Genomic DNA, 14,594 nt, shown 5'->3' on the forward strand with positions numbered 1-14,594 from the left:
AAAGTGTGTGTGTGTGTGTGTTTTTGTCTGAGTGAGTATTTAAAATCCCAGGTGGAATCCGACAGACACCTTATCATTCCCAACTGGAAGCTCCTGCACCCAACAATCTATTAAATAATACATGTATTAGGGGAGTGTAACACCCCAAACACCGCCTCTTAAGCCACACCCCTGCGTGCACTCAGTGGGAGTGATACGCTTGACGTGAGAGACCCGCCTCAGCTTGTGAGCCGCCACCTTATGCTAACCTGAAGCCTTGTGGTTAGACACAAAGAAAACTCTGCCTGTAAGACGTTTCTGTAGTCTAAACATGTCAATATGAAGACATGAGTCAGCGGTGTCAGGTCGTGCATTGATTGAAGTGCTCTTAAACATGGACGACAGCTAGGTGATGTTAGCCTCATTTAAGGTGGATTAGCCCCTCATGTTAAAGGGAACTTTCAAAGCAAAGTCTAAGGTTTAGAACCCTGGTTGCAGAGAACACACCAACCACATTCAGTAATTGCACTGTAATTGGATGTATACAGCTTTAGCGTTCACTTCCCCTAACGAGGCCTTGAAGTGCTTTCCAGTGAGTTGCACATCACTCCAGCAGCCAGGGTTAGTGGGTAATCCAGTGATTATTGACTATTGTTGATTGCTGTGATGAGATGTGTGCTCTCAAGGAAATCATTCCATGCAGTCGCTCCAGTTTCTCTGTGGTAGAAAAGTTCTTGCAAACGGTTGGCTGGGATGAATAGATAGGATGGGGAGGATTAGGTATTTAAGATTGTAGAAATATGGTTTCAAAGAAGGAGAGGTTGGGGTCTGTGTAATAAGGTGTAGGCAATTTACAGAAATACAATAAAGGAGATTAAGGGGCAGAGGCATGCAACTTTGAGTTGGCCATACTCAGGAAGCGGAGGCATGTAGAGATCGTGGTAATTCTATATTAAATATTTAGATAACACTAGAATAAAGTATATGGTCTGTCTGCCACTCGGATTGGTTTTAGGACTGGAATGTCCTTTGCATGGTATATGGGTGTGTACTCCTGTTCTGAGTGCATGATTGCAAGTGTATCTGGGCATCTTATTCAGCCTTGTCTGATCTCAGTTGGGCCTCTATGTCTGGTATGATGATCTGATCTGTGTTATGATCTTGTATTATGTGGGGCACTGCTGGGTTTACATTTAGAACCTTCAGTGAGAAATGTTCTGCTGTCGTGGTGCTGTCCTCGGAACCCAGCAGCTGTGGCAGTTGCCGCTGGTTGTTGAGAAGAGCACCATGTTTTGAAGAGCTGATGACGAATTAAACTTTATGGAAATAATGGAAGTTGTTTCCGCACCTTAATTACTACACTCTGGGTTGAGTTTGAAACAGTTCTTGTCCATCCAGTACCCCACCTCATTCAATCTGTGAGACAGGGTGTTGAGATACCAGTGAGACTGACATGGATGAGCACTTCAACCCACCAGCCACTGGGCTGCAAGTTCACAATGGAAAGAGAACAGATGATGGGCGGAATGTTGAACAATGCAAACATTCATCCCCCGTCACAGATCTGGGTTTAATCCGTCGTTCTTTTGCTCACCACACCACCCCAGCCATATACAAATCAGTCTTGACCCTGCTCCTCATGGGAAGAATCCAGCCCGAACTGCCGGACCAGGACCTCCATGGACCAGAAACAAGGATCCCGGGTACAGCTTCTGGGTATCGTTTTTATCAGCCAGGCTTGCATGAATCCTGTGGCACAGTAAGCACTGGACCCCCATATCGGTGACTGGGGGTGAATGTTTGCATTGTTCAGCATTTAGCCCATCATCTGTTCTTTTTGTTTTTGTCACGCTAAGTGGGAACGGTTTGCCCAGACGTTGGTCTTGTGCTCACTGTGCCACTAGATTCATGCTAGCCTCGTTGATGGATGGATTTAACCCAGATCTGTGACTGGGGGTGAATGTTTTATTTATTCCGTATTCCGACCGTTCATCTGTTATTTTTGCAGTTCACAATGGAGGCACCCCTCCCTATTTAGAGCTAGACTATCATAACTGGATTTCTCTGTCTAGGACTGACTTGCCAAACATGGTGGTCCTGGTCAGGGAAACAAACAACGTCCATAAAGGATACAGAAAAACTGACCTGCTTCTCGGAGCAACTGTTTTCTTTGTTTTTCTCAATCAAACGTGTACTTTGGGAGTTTATTTGATAAAAATAAAAAGAATAAAAAAAGAATCGGCAGACAAAAACAAAATTGCACCCATTCAATGTCCAGCTGTGCACAGTGCTGAAGAAAAGCATAGCAGGTCGTTAATTTTCAATTTTCCTAATTTCCTCTAGAATTGACTGGTCATTCCATTTTGTCTGAGTTTATATATTTTCTTACATGCTCTTTCCCATTTATTACCTTGCTGTAAGATTGTTTTGCTTTGTTAGAATTATATTTTTGACTGCGATTTTATACCAAAACAGTGTATTTCTGCTTTCCAGTCATAGGACATAGTCTAATGTGTTTAAGTAAGAGACAGGCGTAAACTGGTTAGGTCAGGCGCTATGTTAGAAAGAACAAATTACTTAGTTTAGACAAACTGAGGATATTTTCGACATGTAGGCTAGTTCTAACCTAGATACAGGAAGGCCGGACTCAGATTTTCAGGCTAACAACAATGTAAATTAGTTTCCGTTAGCTAAGGCTCTCAGTATGAGTGGGCCACAGTTTCCTCACTATGCAAAACCCTCTGTTTACACTAAGGGCCCGATTCCGGTTTCGCTAGGAAAGCCCTCCGTACGACTCAGCTCCGGATGACTTTCAGAGCGAGACGTGCTCCAGGAGTCAAAACGAGTGAGTACGATGCTGCCATATGCTTATGGACTCAGTTCGCTCGGACTCCCATTGAACTCTATGGGAACTAGTGTAGAGACGCGTACACAGGCTTCCTATAGCAGAAAAGGGGTGGATAGGGAAAAGCAATACATACACCCTGTCGCAGGCAATCCATGGTGCCCGCCATACTGTGCATGCCTGGATCGGGTAGACCCATGGGCAAACCCCTGTGGCAGATTTGGAGGTCCCCAGGTGAAGGGGGGCCTGCTACCCCCCGAAGTACGCTTCTGACAGCTGTTTCGTCTCGCTGAGACTGAGGCAAAGCGGCTGTCCGAAATGTGCATCGTACTCGCTCGGTTGGAATTCGGCTCCATAGTGTGGCACAATTCAGCTACGCACGAGTTGTACAGAGAGGTTCGGGTCCCGGAAACGATTCAGTCGGCATGTACGCGATCTTCACATCTTACTTGGTCTTTCGGACCTGTGCACGATTCAGTTGTAAACAAGGGCTACGAATCTGATCCGGGAAAGCCAAATCCAATTCGGAGGCCTTCCGAACGACATCGGAATCGGGCCCGAAGTGTACACTGGGGTCGGATTTCTGAGCTGAGTAAAGTATACTGCACTCAGTAATTATTAGTTGTGATAAACACTGCACCCTTCATACCTTTTTGAAGGTCTAACCTTCCAGAATTTACCTGGAAAAAGGGTTTTGTATGAACTGTGATGTGTGGATGTTGTTGCTATGAGCATGGACAATCATTTATGGTTGTGACCCCTACTTTGCCACATGCTACTCCTGGCATTGCCCTTGTGGCCCTTGGCTGCCTAGATCAAAAAGACAGTGGCTATTGTGATAATGTTAAAAAAAAATATAGGAAAGGCTCGTAGGAAGAGATCAGTCAGGGGACCTTACTCCATTACACACTTGTGACAAAATGTAGCTTAATCGACTATCACTGTCTTTCCATGACAGTCCTGAACGTTGTCATGAGAAGGCTTTGGTTCCTATGATGACACTTCCTGTGATGTAATTCTGGTTGAAGTTTGTGTTATGTCACTTCCACTACTCCTGACTTTTTAGGTGATATGACACTCATATCACCAAAATCCACATGCTATTCCCTAAAAACTCAGAAGAGCTGGAATTTATTGCACCAGATAAATTTCAAACCTTGGTGTGTCGGTTGTTATCCGCGCGGTAAAGCACCTACCCTTCTAAGGTACTCCTTATCTGGCCCTTAATTCCTGTATTTTTATCCAAATGATTAAGGATAGCTCATCATGAGCAGAAACCAAGGAGTAAAAACAAGTGAATGGTTTGTCTAAAAGTCACTTTCAAATAAGAAAATAGTAAAAATAATAGACAATCTATGAAATCACATCGGCAATTACCAGTATGGATTAGGAAATGGTCCAATGTGAAAGCCGAAAGGTGAGGATGTTAAAAAGCACGTCCTGGACTGTCAGATTTAGTGAAAAATCCTTACTTGCCACATACTAGTGGAAGAAAATTATGATCTCATTGTAAGGCAAGGATACTAAAATATGCCTACTTTACTTTATTTGGTATCCACAGTAGCAACACAAAAATAAAGGAATTTAGAATTTAAATGACTAATGTTCAGAATTACCAGTCGTCTTCCTTCCTTTTTTACTACTCCCAGATAGCTAGGTAAAAGGTTTGGTTTGTTTGTGTGATTTTTGGGGTGTTTTAGCATCGGGAGAAAGTTGTGGCTCGAACGGTATATATGGAACTCAAATCCCTTGTAGTTTTCAAGGAAGGAGATATGTCTTCATATTGTTTAATTATGTGGGGTGTATTTGGTTATCTGTTTGTTTTGATTTCATTTCATTTCATTCCCGTCTCGATTTTTCCATTTTTGTGTTCTCTGAGTGTAGTGTTTTGGGATGTTCTAATCCCCTCTCATTTCCCGAGTTATTTTGCTTCCTTTCTCTACTTTTGTTTTTTGAGGGGAACAGTCTATCCCTATGTTTACTTCGCCTTAATTGATTGTGGGTTTTGTTTTAAGGTTAGTGGAAATTGGGAAAACAGCCCTGGCCATATTTCTTTTACAGTTATAAATGCCCGAAACTTATTTACAGTAGCCTAAATGTCCCTGCAGAGCCCGCATACTTTAAATATGAATGTGAACGCCGTACCCTCTTGCAGAGGTTATACTGAAGTCAGTAAAAAACATACTTCCTTCAAAAGAAATAAATCTAACTCTTCAATGGTTGAGAAGGAAACTCGTCCAGACCATGTGCCATGAGTGCATGTGACCTAAGTTCTGTGTGTTCATATCTCTTTCTTTTACACCATCAGTGATGTTGGGCTGCTGAAAGCTGTAGGTTACCAGAGATTTTTCATTCTTGCTCGCAGGACACAGCAAACCTTCCCACCATGCCTTCCTTTGTTCTTCCTCTCAGTTAAATCACAGATACATGATCCTTCTCACCACATGCAGCCATCTTGGAATCCATATTTGCCTCCTGGGGAGCGAGGACACGACCACAAGATCATGTTTGTGTCCGGAGCCCTAACAGGACACAGCGAAGATGTATACCTTCTATAGCTGGGAGTTTGTAACATCCAAGACCTGCTCTTCTCCACACCAGGTAACAGGTCCTCCCTCTCGCCTCCCTATTCCCACCAGACCCCTTCTAAGTGGTCAGCAGAAGACACCGTTTTGGTTTCTAAAGCTCCTCCTGCCTGTGCGAGATCGCAAGACTTCTTAGGAATGTCAAGAAAAGTTTAATGTCATGGAGGCAAACGGGTGAGTAATTCTACCAGGGAAAGAGAACTCGTCGTTTGTTAAGGATGTGTTAAACCTTTCCACCGGTTTAAACCTGCTCCTTACATCTTCTGACCCGAGCAGCTTTCCTCAGTTCACTGTTGGGACTTCTTAGGCAACAACCACAAATTCTTGTCTGGTCTCAATTCCTGATGGCTCCAGGGGGAAGCATCAAGTTGCTGAGACAATACCATTCACCTGCTTCTCTGCTGCTCTATTTTCAAACATTACAAGTAACTTTGAAGTTGATATCCTAGGGGACAGGTCTGCATGGCTAATAGTAGACAGTAGAACTGGTTTAACATTTACAGGAAAGCAGTGCGAAAAGCTAGGACCAAAGAGTGTACACATAATTTACTCCTCTTTCCTTTTACTACCTTTCGGGATCATGTTATTAGCAATAAAATGAGTTTTGTTTAATGACTTTAAGACTTGTGGTTTCTCATGTCAAAGAAGACGGACACTATTCCGTATCTTTAACACGCTTGAAAGGAACATGCCTATTGCCTTACTTATTAAAACCCAGAGAGTGCAGTTAGAGAAACTCGTGAAATCAGAAACCAGGCACAATTGAGTAACTTTCCAAACTGAAGTCTCTGTAGCAGCGATATTGAGTTTAGCGGTGCTGGAAGCATCTTTAATATCTCATCTGCACTTCTCAGGACATTTTCATCTATAGTTTCCTGTGGACTTCAAATCCATAGGACACAGCCCTACCAGTCCTACACTCTACAGGGCAGATTTACAAGAAAGTGATGCATCTATACAGATGCGTCACTTTCCCTGCACCACCCTTACAAACCTTTGCGCCACCATAGATGTGCTGTATTTACAATATGGGGCACTATGGCGCAAGGATTGACAGATGCGTCAGAAATTCTGACGCATCTGTTGGCGGAAAAGTCACGCATTGCTGGAGTCGTGTTGCAAGCACGGCGCAACTCCAACAATGCGTGTTGAGGCCTATTCCCACTACACTACATCACTACTTACGCCTGCTTGAAGCAGGCATAAGGTTTTGACGGTGTGGCGTCCTAAAAGTGGCCCAGTGAAATCTTGTAGATTTCACAGAGTCACTTTTACGAGGCCTTCCTGCGTGGGAACGCCAACCCTGCATACATTATACCTGACGCAGGTATAATGTGACGCAGGGCTTTACAACGTGACGCATCTCCCTAGATGCGTCACGTTGTAAATAGGCTGCATTGTTTGCGCCGCTGTTGCATCAAAAAAGTGACGCAACTTCAGCACAAAAGTCACTCAAGGGGCTTGTAAATCTGCCCCTACATTTACAAACTGTTGAATTCAAGTGTGTCAGTGTAATCTGATCATTTTAACTGTGGCAGGACTACAACTCCCACAAAGCCTTGCAATAGGAGGGTGAGCTCTCTAGGAGAGAATCTCAGAAGTTACTGCATAAATTAGCTTCTGGATCTATGGAAACTGCAGTAATTGATGGCAAAGACCATCTGGTGGCTAAGTAGGTTCACCCAGCATTCCCAAAAGCATTAATAAGTACGGGAGGTGGTACTACAGGAATACTTTTTTACATACTCTTACATGCCCATGTGAATCGTCCCCAAACATCCAACTTACTATTATTAAAAGTACAACGAGGAGACCGTCCTTTCTATTTGTACTAATTGTATATGACTATTCCTTGAATATTCACATTTTTTACCACTTTTGATGTATTGAGGCCAATTTGTAAAGGCATATAGGAGTATGCAAAAGAGTACTCCTAAATAGGCCCCAAAACCCTTATCTGCCAATTAGCGAGGAATAAAAAAGCCTAGCAAAAGTAAGCATGTCATTCCTCTGATAAGCACAGACAGTGAACAGTCCGACAGTATAGCACACACACTCAAGTATCTGGGTATTTGCAGTTGAGTCATACTAAGACATACCTCAACAAAATATTGGTGAAGTGACATCCCAGAAGGCCTGGTCCATGATAATGAAAGGTTGCTTGTAAAGTCTTGCCTAAGTGAGAGACATATTGCTCTCTTGCAGTGGCCTTCGAGCCCACCCATTGCTTATTATTGGTTGGCTTCATTATCACTCTCATATACTTGATTTATATTCATAACCCATGTGGTTTTCCATTATTCTTCTTGTGTTTGTGCTGCAGCTGCAGCATGGACTCATTACTATGTCATTCCACTGCACGCTTTTTCAAGCACTACTTTTTTTTAAGCACTCTTCAAAGGTGCATTTGTATTCCTGCTGTATCCCCCAAGTGCATCTCTCTCCTCGCACCCTCGTGCTCTGTGTACCTCCCTCGTGCCTGTGTGTGTCATGCCCCCATTGCCTACTCTCCCATGTGCTTTCTCCCCATCAGCTTCATGTTGCCTTCATTCATCGTTTGATCCTCTCACTGCACCCCTATGTTGCTACAACCTCCCACTCTCATCCTCATGTTGCTACAACCTCCCCATCTGCGCCCCATGCTGTTCTTCCGTTACCTTCTTTAAAAAAATGAATACTCTAACATGTTTTGTTTTCTTTGTAGTTACTGATCCAACTCAGATAGGTAACTAAACAGATAAAAGAAGCAGCAGTGTCATTTTGCAGATGTGCACGTGGATGGCTGGCCACGTCAACCTTTTTAAAAACAATTCTTTAGCCAGGTGACGCAGCATCCCAGATGGCTAAAACCATTGGCGAAGTCAATAGGTCCCAAAGTTGAGAATTATTGATTTTTGCCAATTCTTGTTCTTTAATGACACTTAAAAACCACATAGCAACCATTTGGCCTGGCCATAACGTAGACTCCAGGCTACAGGCCAAACTACAGAGGGGATATTGTTGACACTGATATGGAGCATACAAGATCTCAAACACGGTCTGGCAGTGTCACAACATACTCCTGGTTTTCAGGACGATTGCAAGAGCTCGGGCACAGTTAATGCTTGTTTGCTAGGAGAAGGTTGATCCCCATAAAAGTCCAGCATCTCTCTTGGATGATTGAGAGCCACCTCCCTCTCAAGAAGATGAATATGTGCATTTTGGTTGCTGAAGCCAGTACATAATGCACATTCTTTAAAATAAAAACTATCCATGTCCTTCCCCTATGAATATAATTACTCTCTCCTGGAAATTTTATTTTATTAGAGTGAAAATTATGATGATACACATGGTACAGACTAGTCAGGTTGACCTGTCAAGATAATGTTAATAGGGTATGATAGGCCTGTTCTTTGATATACTTAATTTTATCAGGAGAAACAAATGTTCTAGGATGTTCAATAGATAACATTATAATTATTAATAAAGGAACACATAGATCAATTTGTCTGTTGAGCAACACTAATTCAGCAATTTCAAAAGAACACAGGAACGGTCTGCAGTTCAACAAATCAGCTACAAGCTGCATGAACTGACTTCATGCGAGGCTGGACATGAAACTAAAAGCTTAGCATTTAATAGAGTCTATTAATTAGTATGTAAAAAGAATTAACTTAGTAAGCGAAATGTGCAATGATAATATAAAACGTAACGTTAAGCTGACACGCATTTGAATTGTGCTAATTCACAGTAGGCAGTCATTGTTATTCATGTAAGCCATAGAAAGGCCATGAAAGAAGTTTTCTTTAACTAGAAAAGAATTTAATATTGTGTGAAATGTGTGCAATGTGATTTAGAAGCCTGACCTTAGAGTGACTTGCTTAGAGATGTTACCATACCTGCAGAATATTTCAGCTTAACTTACTGGCACATGCATCAATGTCAAATTTTGCGATTCCTTATTTGCGAGAAATAAGGAATCGCAAAGAAGGAATCGCAAAAATCGATGCATCAAAAAATAGCGAAATATTAGCGAATCGCAATAAATCGCTATCGCAAATAGCGAGATCTCAATTTGCGACTTTGCTAATTGCGAATAGCAGAGTCGCACATTTGATGCATCTTGATGACATCACTACCAGGAAGTCAGCAGCCCAAGCCTCATTCAGTGCTCAGTCATAGTGAGAGGAGGGAGCTGACTGCAGGAGCTGAACAGGAGCGAAAGTAACATTTGGAACAACACCTTGCCATTTCACAAAATGGATACAGCTGCAGGAGAGAACAGCCAAAGTGCCAGGAAGAGGAAAAATACGTTTTCTGACAAGGAAATAGACACACTAATCGAGGGTGTGGTAAACAGCCATGACAAGCTGTTTGGAAAATTGTCTTTGAAAGTTGCAGAGCAGGAGAAACGCAAAATATGGATCCGGATCCAAAATAAAGTGAACGCTGTTGGGGTCATACACCGTACCATCGACGATTTAAAAAAAAGATGGTACGACTTGCGCAGTCGTGCAAAGGAACGCATTTCCGACCGGCTTAAGGAAGCCAAGAAAACAGGAAGGGGAACCCTGACACAGACTGCCAACACACCCATGGAGGACATGGTGGAGTCGACACGCCAGCCTGAAGCTGTTGTTGGGGTGACGCAGCTAGACACCTCTGGAGCGACAAACACATCTGAAGGTAAGATGCATGCATGTGGCCAAATGTCATTAAAATGAAAGGTATTACATCAGCTCAATACAGCACACGCGTCCATAATGAAAATTCAGTACACATTTTGGTTAAAAATTCAAAGTGCATTATGGGAGATGCAGGCAGGTCAGGACGGTACTAAGGCAAACACACAAATAGGAATAAACCAACTAAAAATTAGTGTAACAGCAAAATATCTATGTATAGGGAAATCATGATTTCTGTGACATGACATCACTAACAGAAATGAATGCTGTTTTGCACTGTTTAACTCATAGATGCAGAACATGAAGATGCAGAGGACAGTGACTTCCTTGACACCCCGGAAACTAGCGCAGTAGAAGCGACGGACACACCTGTGGTGCCACAAAATCAGTCACATGCCTCTACCACACGCAGGGCAACTGTCAAACCACTGGTGACAATGGGAACTGAGGACGAGGCACATGTAACACCAGTGACCAGCCAGGCGCAAGAGACACCCACGCCGACTCCTCAAACACAGCTCCGCAGCAGCACTTCCAGAGGCCAGCGGCGTAGAGCGAAGTCACTAATCACACAGCTGGAGGACCAACCTAATAATGCCTGGGGCGGTCTTGAGGGACAGATGCTCTGGGTGTAGCGCCTGCAGGAGAAAAACACACGTTTAGTGCAGGCACAAATAGAAAAGATGGCAGCCAATATAGCAGTACTGACGGATTGCGTGAAAAAACTGACCATGGTGATGCAGGAGGGACATGTGTCACAGACACAACACCATCGCCAACTGATGCAGCGCATGAATGTGTATGCAAAATCAAATAATAGGGTGGCCACATCCACTGCACTGCTGGCACGTAGGTCTGTGACCATGCAAACTGAGATGTCCTATTGGAGTGGGGATGTGGCAAAGGCACTGGGCCAGGTGACCAATGCAGTGGAAATGATGCTAGCTGCCACAATGGAGTCAAATACTGTCACGCTGGAAGAGGGTAGTGAGGAGGCCTCAAGCATGTCTCTGCCTGTTACCACGGAGGAAGCGATAGACTGCCATGTACACTGACATACAAATGAGGTAACCATTGACGGACACAACACTTTTGACTGACTTTTAGTCATGATTTAATTTAAAGACATTTATGTACATTACTACTATTCCTGTGCTACTGGGCACATAAGCTGTGTGCTTCAACACCCAAGTCATTATTTTTTAAGATAAACATACTTTGAAAGCAATATCCGTGTTTTGTCTCATCATTACTCACCTCAGAAATAATGTTGTGTTATTTCCATGCGTCTCCTGCGGCCTTCTGCTGCGCTTGGCTTGCCCCATGTGCTGTACAGCGGTGTGGCCCTTGCTGGTTGTCGTCCTCCGAGTCGCTTTCAGACACCTCAATTGCTATGCCTCCCTTTGTGGCAATATTGTGTAGCATTGCGCATGCTGCTACTATCTTGCAGCATTGTTCAGGGTTGTATTGTAAGGCGCCACCGGTTTTATGGAGGCATCTGAAGTGGCTCTTCAAAAGCCCAAACGTGCACTCTATGATGTTCCTGGTCGATATATGCCGAGCATTATACCTTTGTTCAGTGGCAGTTGTAGGATTGAGGTACGGCGTCATTAGGTAATTATGCAAGGCGTATGCGCTGTCACCTACATGGAAGTAAGCGAAGGGTCAGTGGCAGTATTAGATTTGCATACGTACAATGTCTGTGAGCATTAATAACACATGTTTACCTAGCAGAGGCCCCTCTCCAAATTCACCTCTGACAAGACAAGTGTGTATGCCACTCTGGCGAAATTATAGTAATCATGTGCACTCCATGGGTATTGCGCCACAATGTCAGTTATTATGTTTTTGGCATTGCATACTACCTGTATGTTAAGGGAATGATAACATTTTCTATTCCTATATGTATTCATTTCCTGCAGGGGGGCATATTGCCACATGGGTGCAATCAATGCAACCTAAGACTTGTGGGAAGCGGGCTATCTGGTATTATTCCTGTTTAGTCTTGGTGAGGTCATGTGCGGTTGTGGGGAAGCTAATGTGTGAGTTAATCCAGGACATCATGGCATCAAGGAATGCTTTGAAGATCCTTGAAAGTGCGATTTGAGACACACCTCCAGCTACTGCTATGACCCCCTGGAAACTGCCTAACGCCAGTAGGTGCAGGCAACATAGGACCTGCACATGTGTGGGTATGGCATTGGTCCTACGTGTCTGTCGCTGCAGAATGGGATCCAATTCATTGATTAAATCATGGATCATATCTGTATTGAGCCTATACTTGTCGTATATCTCATCTTCTGTCTGTCCTAGCAAAGTAATACGGACTCTGAAGATGCGCTCCTGGATTCTCCTCCTTCTGTGTGCTGCTGCCTGGAGCCTCATCCTCCTCGCCATCAGGTAAATCCCTGCCATTGTGAAATGTTCGGGCTCATTCTGTGTGTGTTTAAGGATGTTTCTGTTGACTTTCAGCTGTATCTGATTTGCACTATTTATTACCACCTGGTTGTGATTCTTCTTATTTTGCACTCGCAAATTGCGATTTTTCATGCATTGAATTTGCAAATCTTTAATTGCGATTCACAGTTTGGTAGACGCAATTAAAGAATCGCAAATTTATTCTCAGAATAATTTGCGATTCTTTAATTTTGCGAAAACTTTGGTTTTCGCTATTTTTGCATTCATGCATTGCTGCAGGGTGTTTTGCAGTCGCAAATGGTCTATTTTTGCGATTCGCAATTTTTGCTATTTTTTTTAAGGTTGATGCATGTGCCTATAAATGTATTATTTTAATAAGCAACATTTCATTTTTAATGTCACGAACTTACTATTTTATTATGTTTCATGTCAGATTGAATGGAATAACGTGTATTTTGAGCAAAAATTGTCTTATTCCTCTTTAGAAAGCATGCATTACCTAACAGCGATGTTGCCGTTTAGTTGGTAGTTCATTGTTTTCACATTGAAACAAACTTTTATGTAGAAGGTCAATCTGTGTTTAAAGGCCAATGGGAACCTTGCCTGATGTTTCCAGAATCTAGCTATGCAAGACTGTCTGTAGATAAATTGTGATAAAAAGTTTGAGCCACATGTGTTTCCTTGGGAATGGAGGAGTGGAACCTACTTAACAATTAACCCTGCAACCCCTTTGGTCCATGTTAAAGGGAGCCTGCTACAATGTTTTCGACATATATTCTTGACTTTTATATTACTGTGTGCTCCTAGGTAGTCTGGGAGCCGATCAGATCAGGTCAGGTCAGATACTTTGGATGCTTTTCCCAGACCCAGACTCTGACAGTTGTTGCTACTGTTACTACTGTTTTCCCTCTTTCATTTTGCCATTTGATTTGACAGATTGCTACTGCAACTGTATAATGATTTACTTGGACTTAACAAGGCTCGTTTGAGTCTTATGAACTGCTCTTTATGGGAAGTTCTGCTACTCTAATTTGACTTTGAAGTTGTATTCTCCTTTGATTTCACTCTTTTCCTTGAATTCAAACTCTACATGGGTTCTTGATATCTTTATTCTAAACACTAATCCTGATTTATAGAAAAGGGAACTAAGGGCAAGATGTATGACCTTTTTTGTGGTCTCAAACAGGAAATTGGCCCATTTGCGACTGCAAAATTGGTCTGGCCCATGAACAAACCCTGTTTTGCGAGTAAGTAACCAATGACCGACTCGCAAAATAGGATTTGCGACTCGCTATTTGGAAGGGGCGTGACTAGGGTGTCCTTTCCTAATAGCGAGTCCAAATGGTATCTACCATTGTTCTGCAACCGCATTTGCGGTTGCAAAACACTCACAGTTTACAAACTACTTCAAGTAGGTGGTAAGCCACTCGCAAATGGGAAGGGGTCCACAGGTGACTCCTCCTTTGTGAATGGGTGTGAAAATATTTTTGGGGCGCAGGCAGTGGTCCCAGAGACCAGTGCCTGCCCTTAAAAAATGAAACTGAAAAGTTTCATTTTTCTTTTTTAAATGCATCCTTGCGTAAAAACGGGATGCATGGAAAAAAAACATGCTTTATTAAAAAAGCAGTCGCAAACATGGTGGTCTGCTGACCCCCACAGGCCACCTTCCCTGGGAGTGCTAGCCATTCCTAATGTGGTCGCAAATAGCACCTGCCTCATGAATAATAATGAGGCAGGCAATTTGCGACGCCATTAGGATTCGCTAACAATGTCTGAGACACTGTTGTAAATTGCATTTTGCGGGTCGCAAATTGCGAGTCGCAAAGTGACACAATTTGCGACTCGCAAACTGTAAGGGTCATACAGCTGACTGTTATTCCTTTATGGAACACGCTTAATGAAATCTTATTATGTGATGATTTGTCCTAACCATTATTTTTGAAGAGATTTTTGTAACCTTACTTGATTAATGAACTATTTAAATAAAGACCAAAAATAAAGAAAGAACATTACTTATCTCTTAATGTAAAATAAAGCTTTTAAACTACATTACAACTCTCATCATTGACTGAACTCCAAAGTAATAATGAAATTTAAAATTAA

The sequence above is a fragment of the Triturus cristatus genome, chromosome 3_1, assembly GCF_964204655.1.
Source record: "Triturus cristatus chromosome 3_1, aTriCri1.1, whole genome shotgun sequence".
NCBI lineage: Eukaryota > Metazoa > Chordata > Amphibia > Caudata > Salamandridae > Triturus > Triturus cristatus.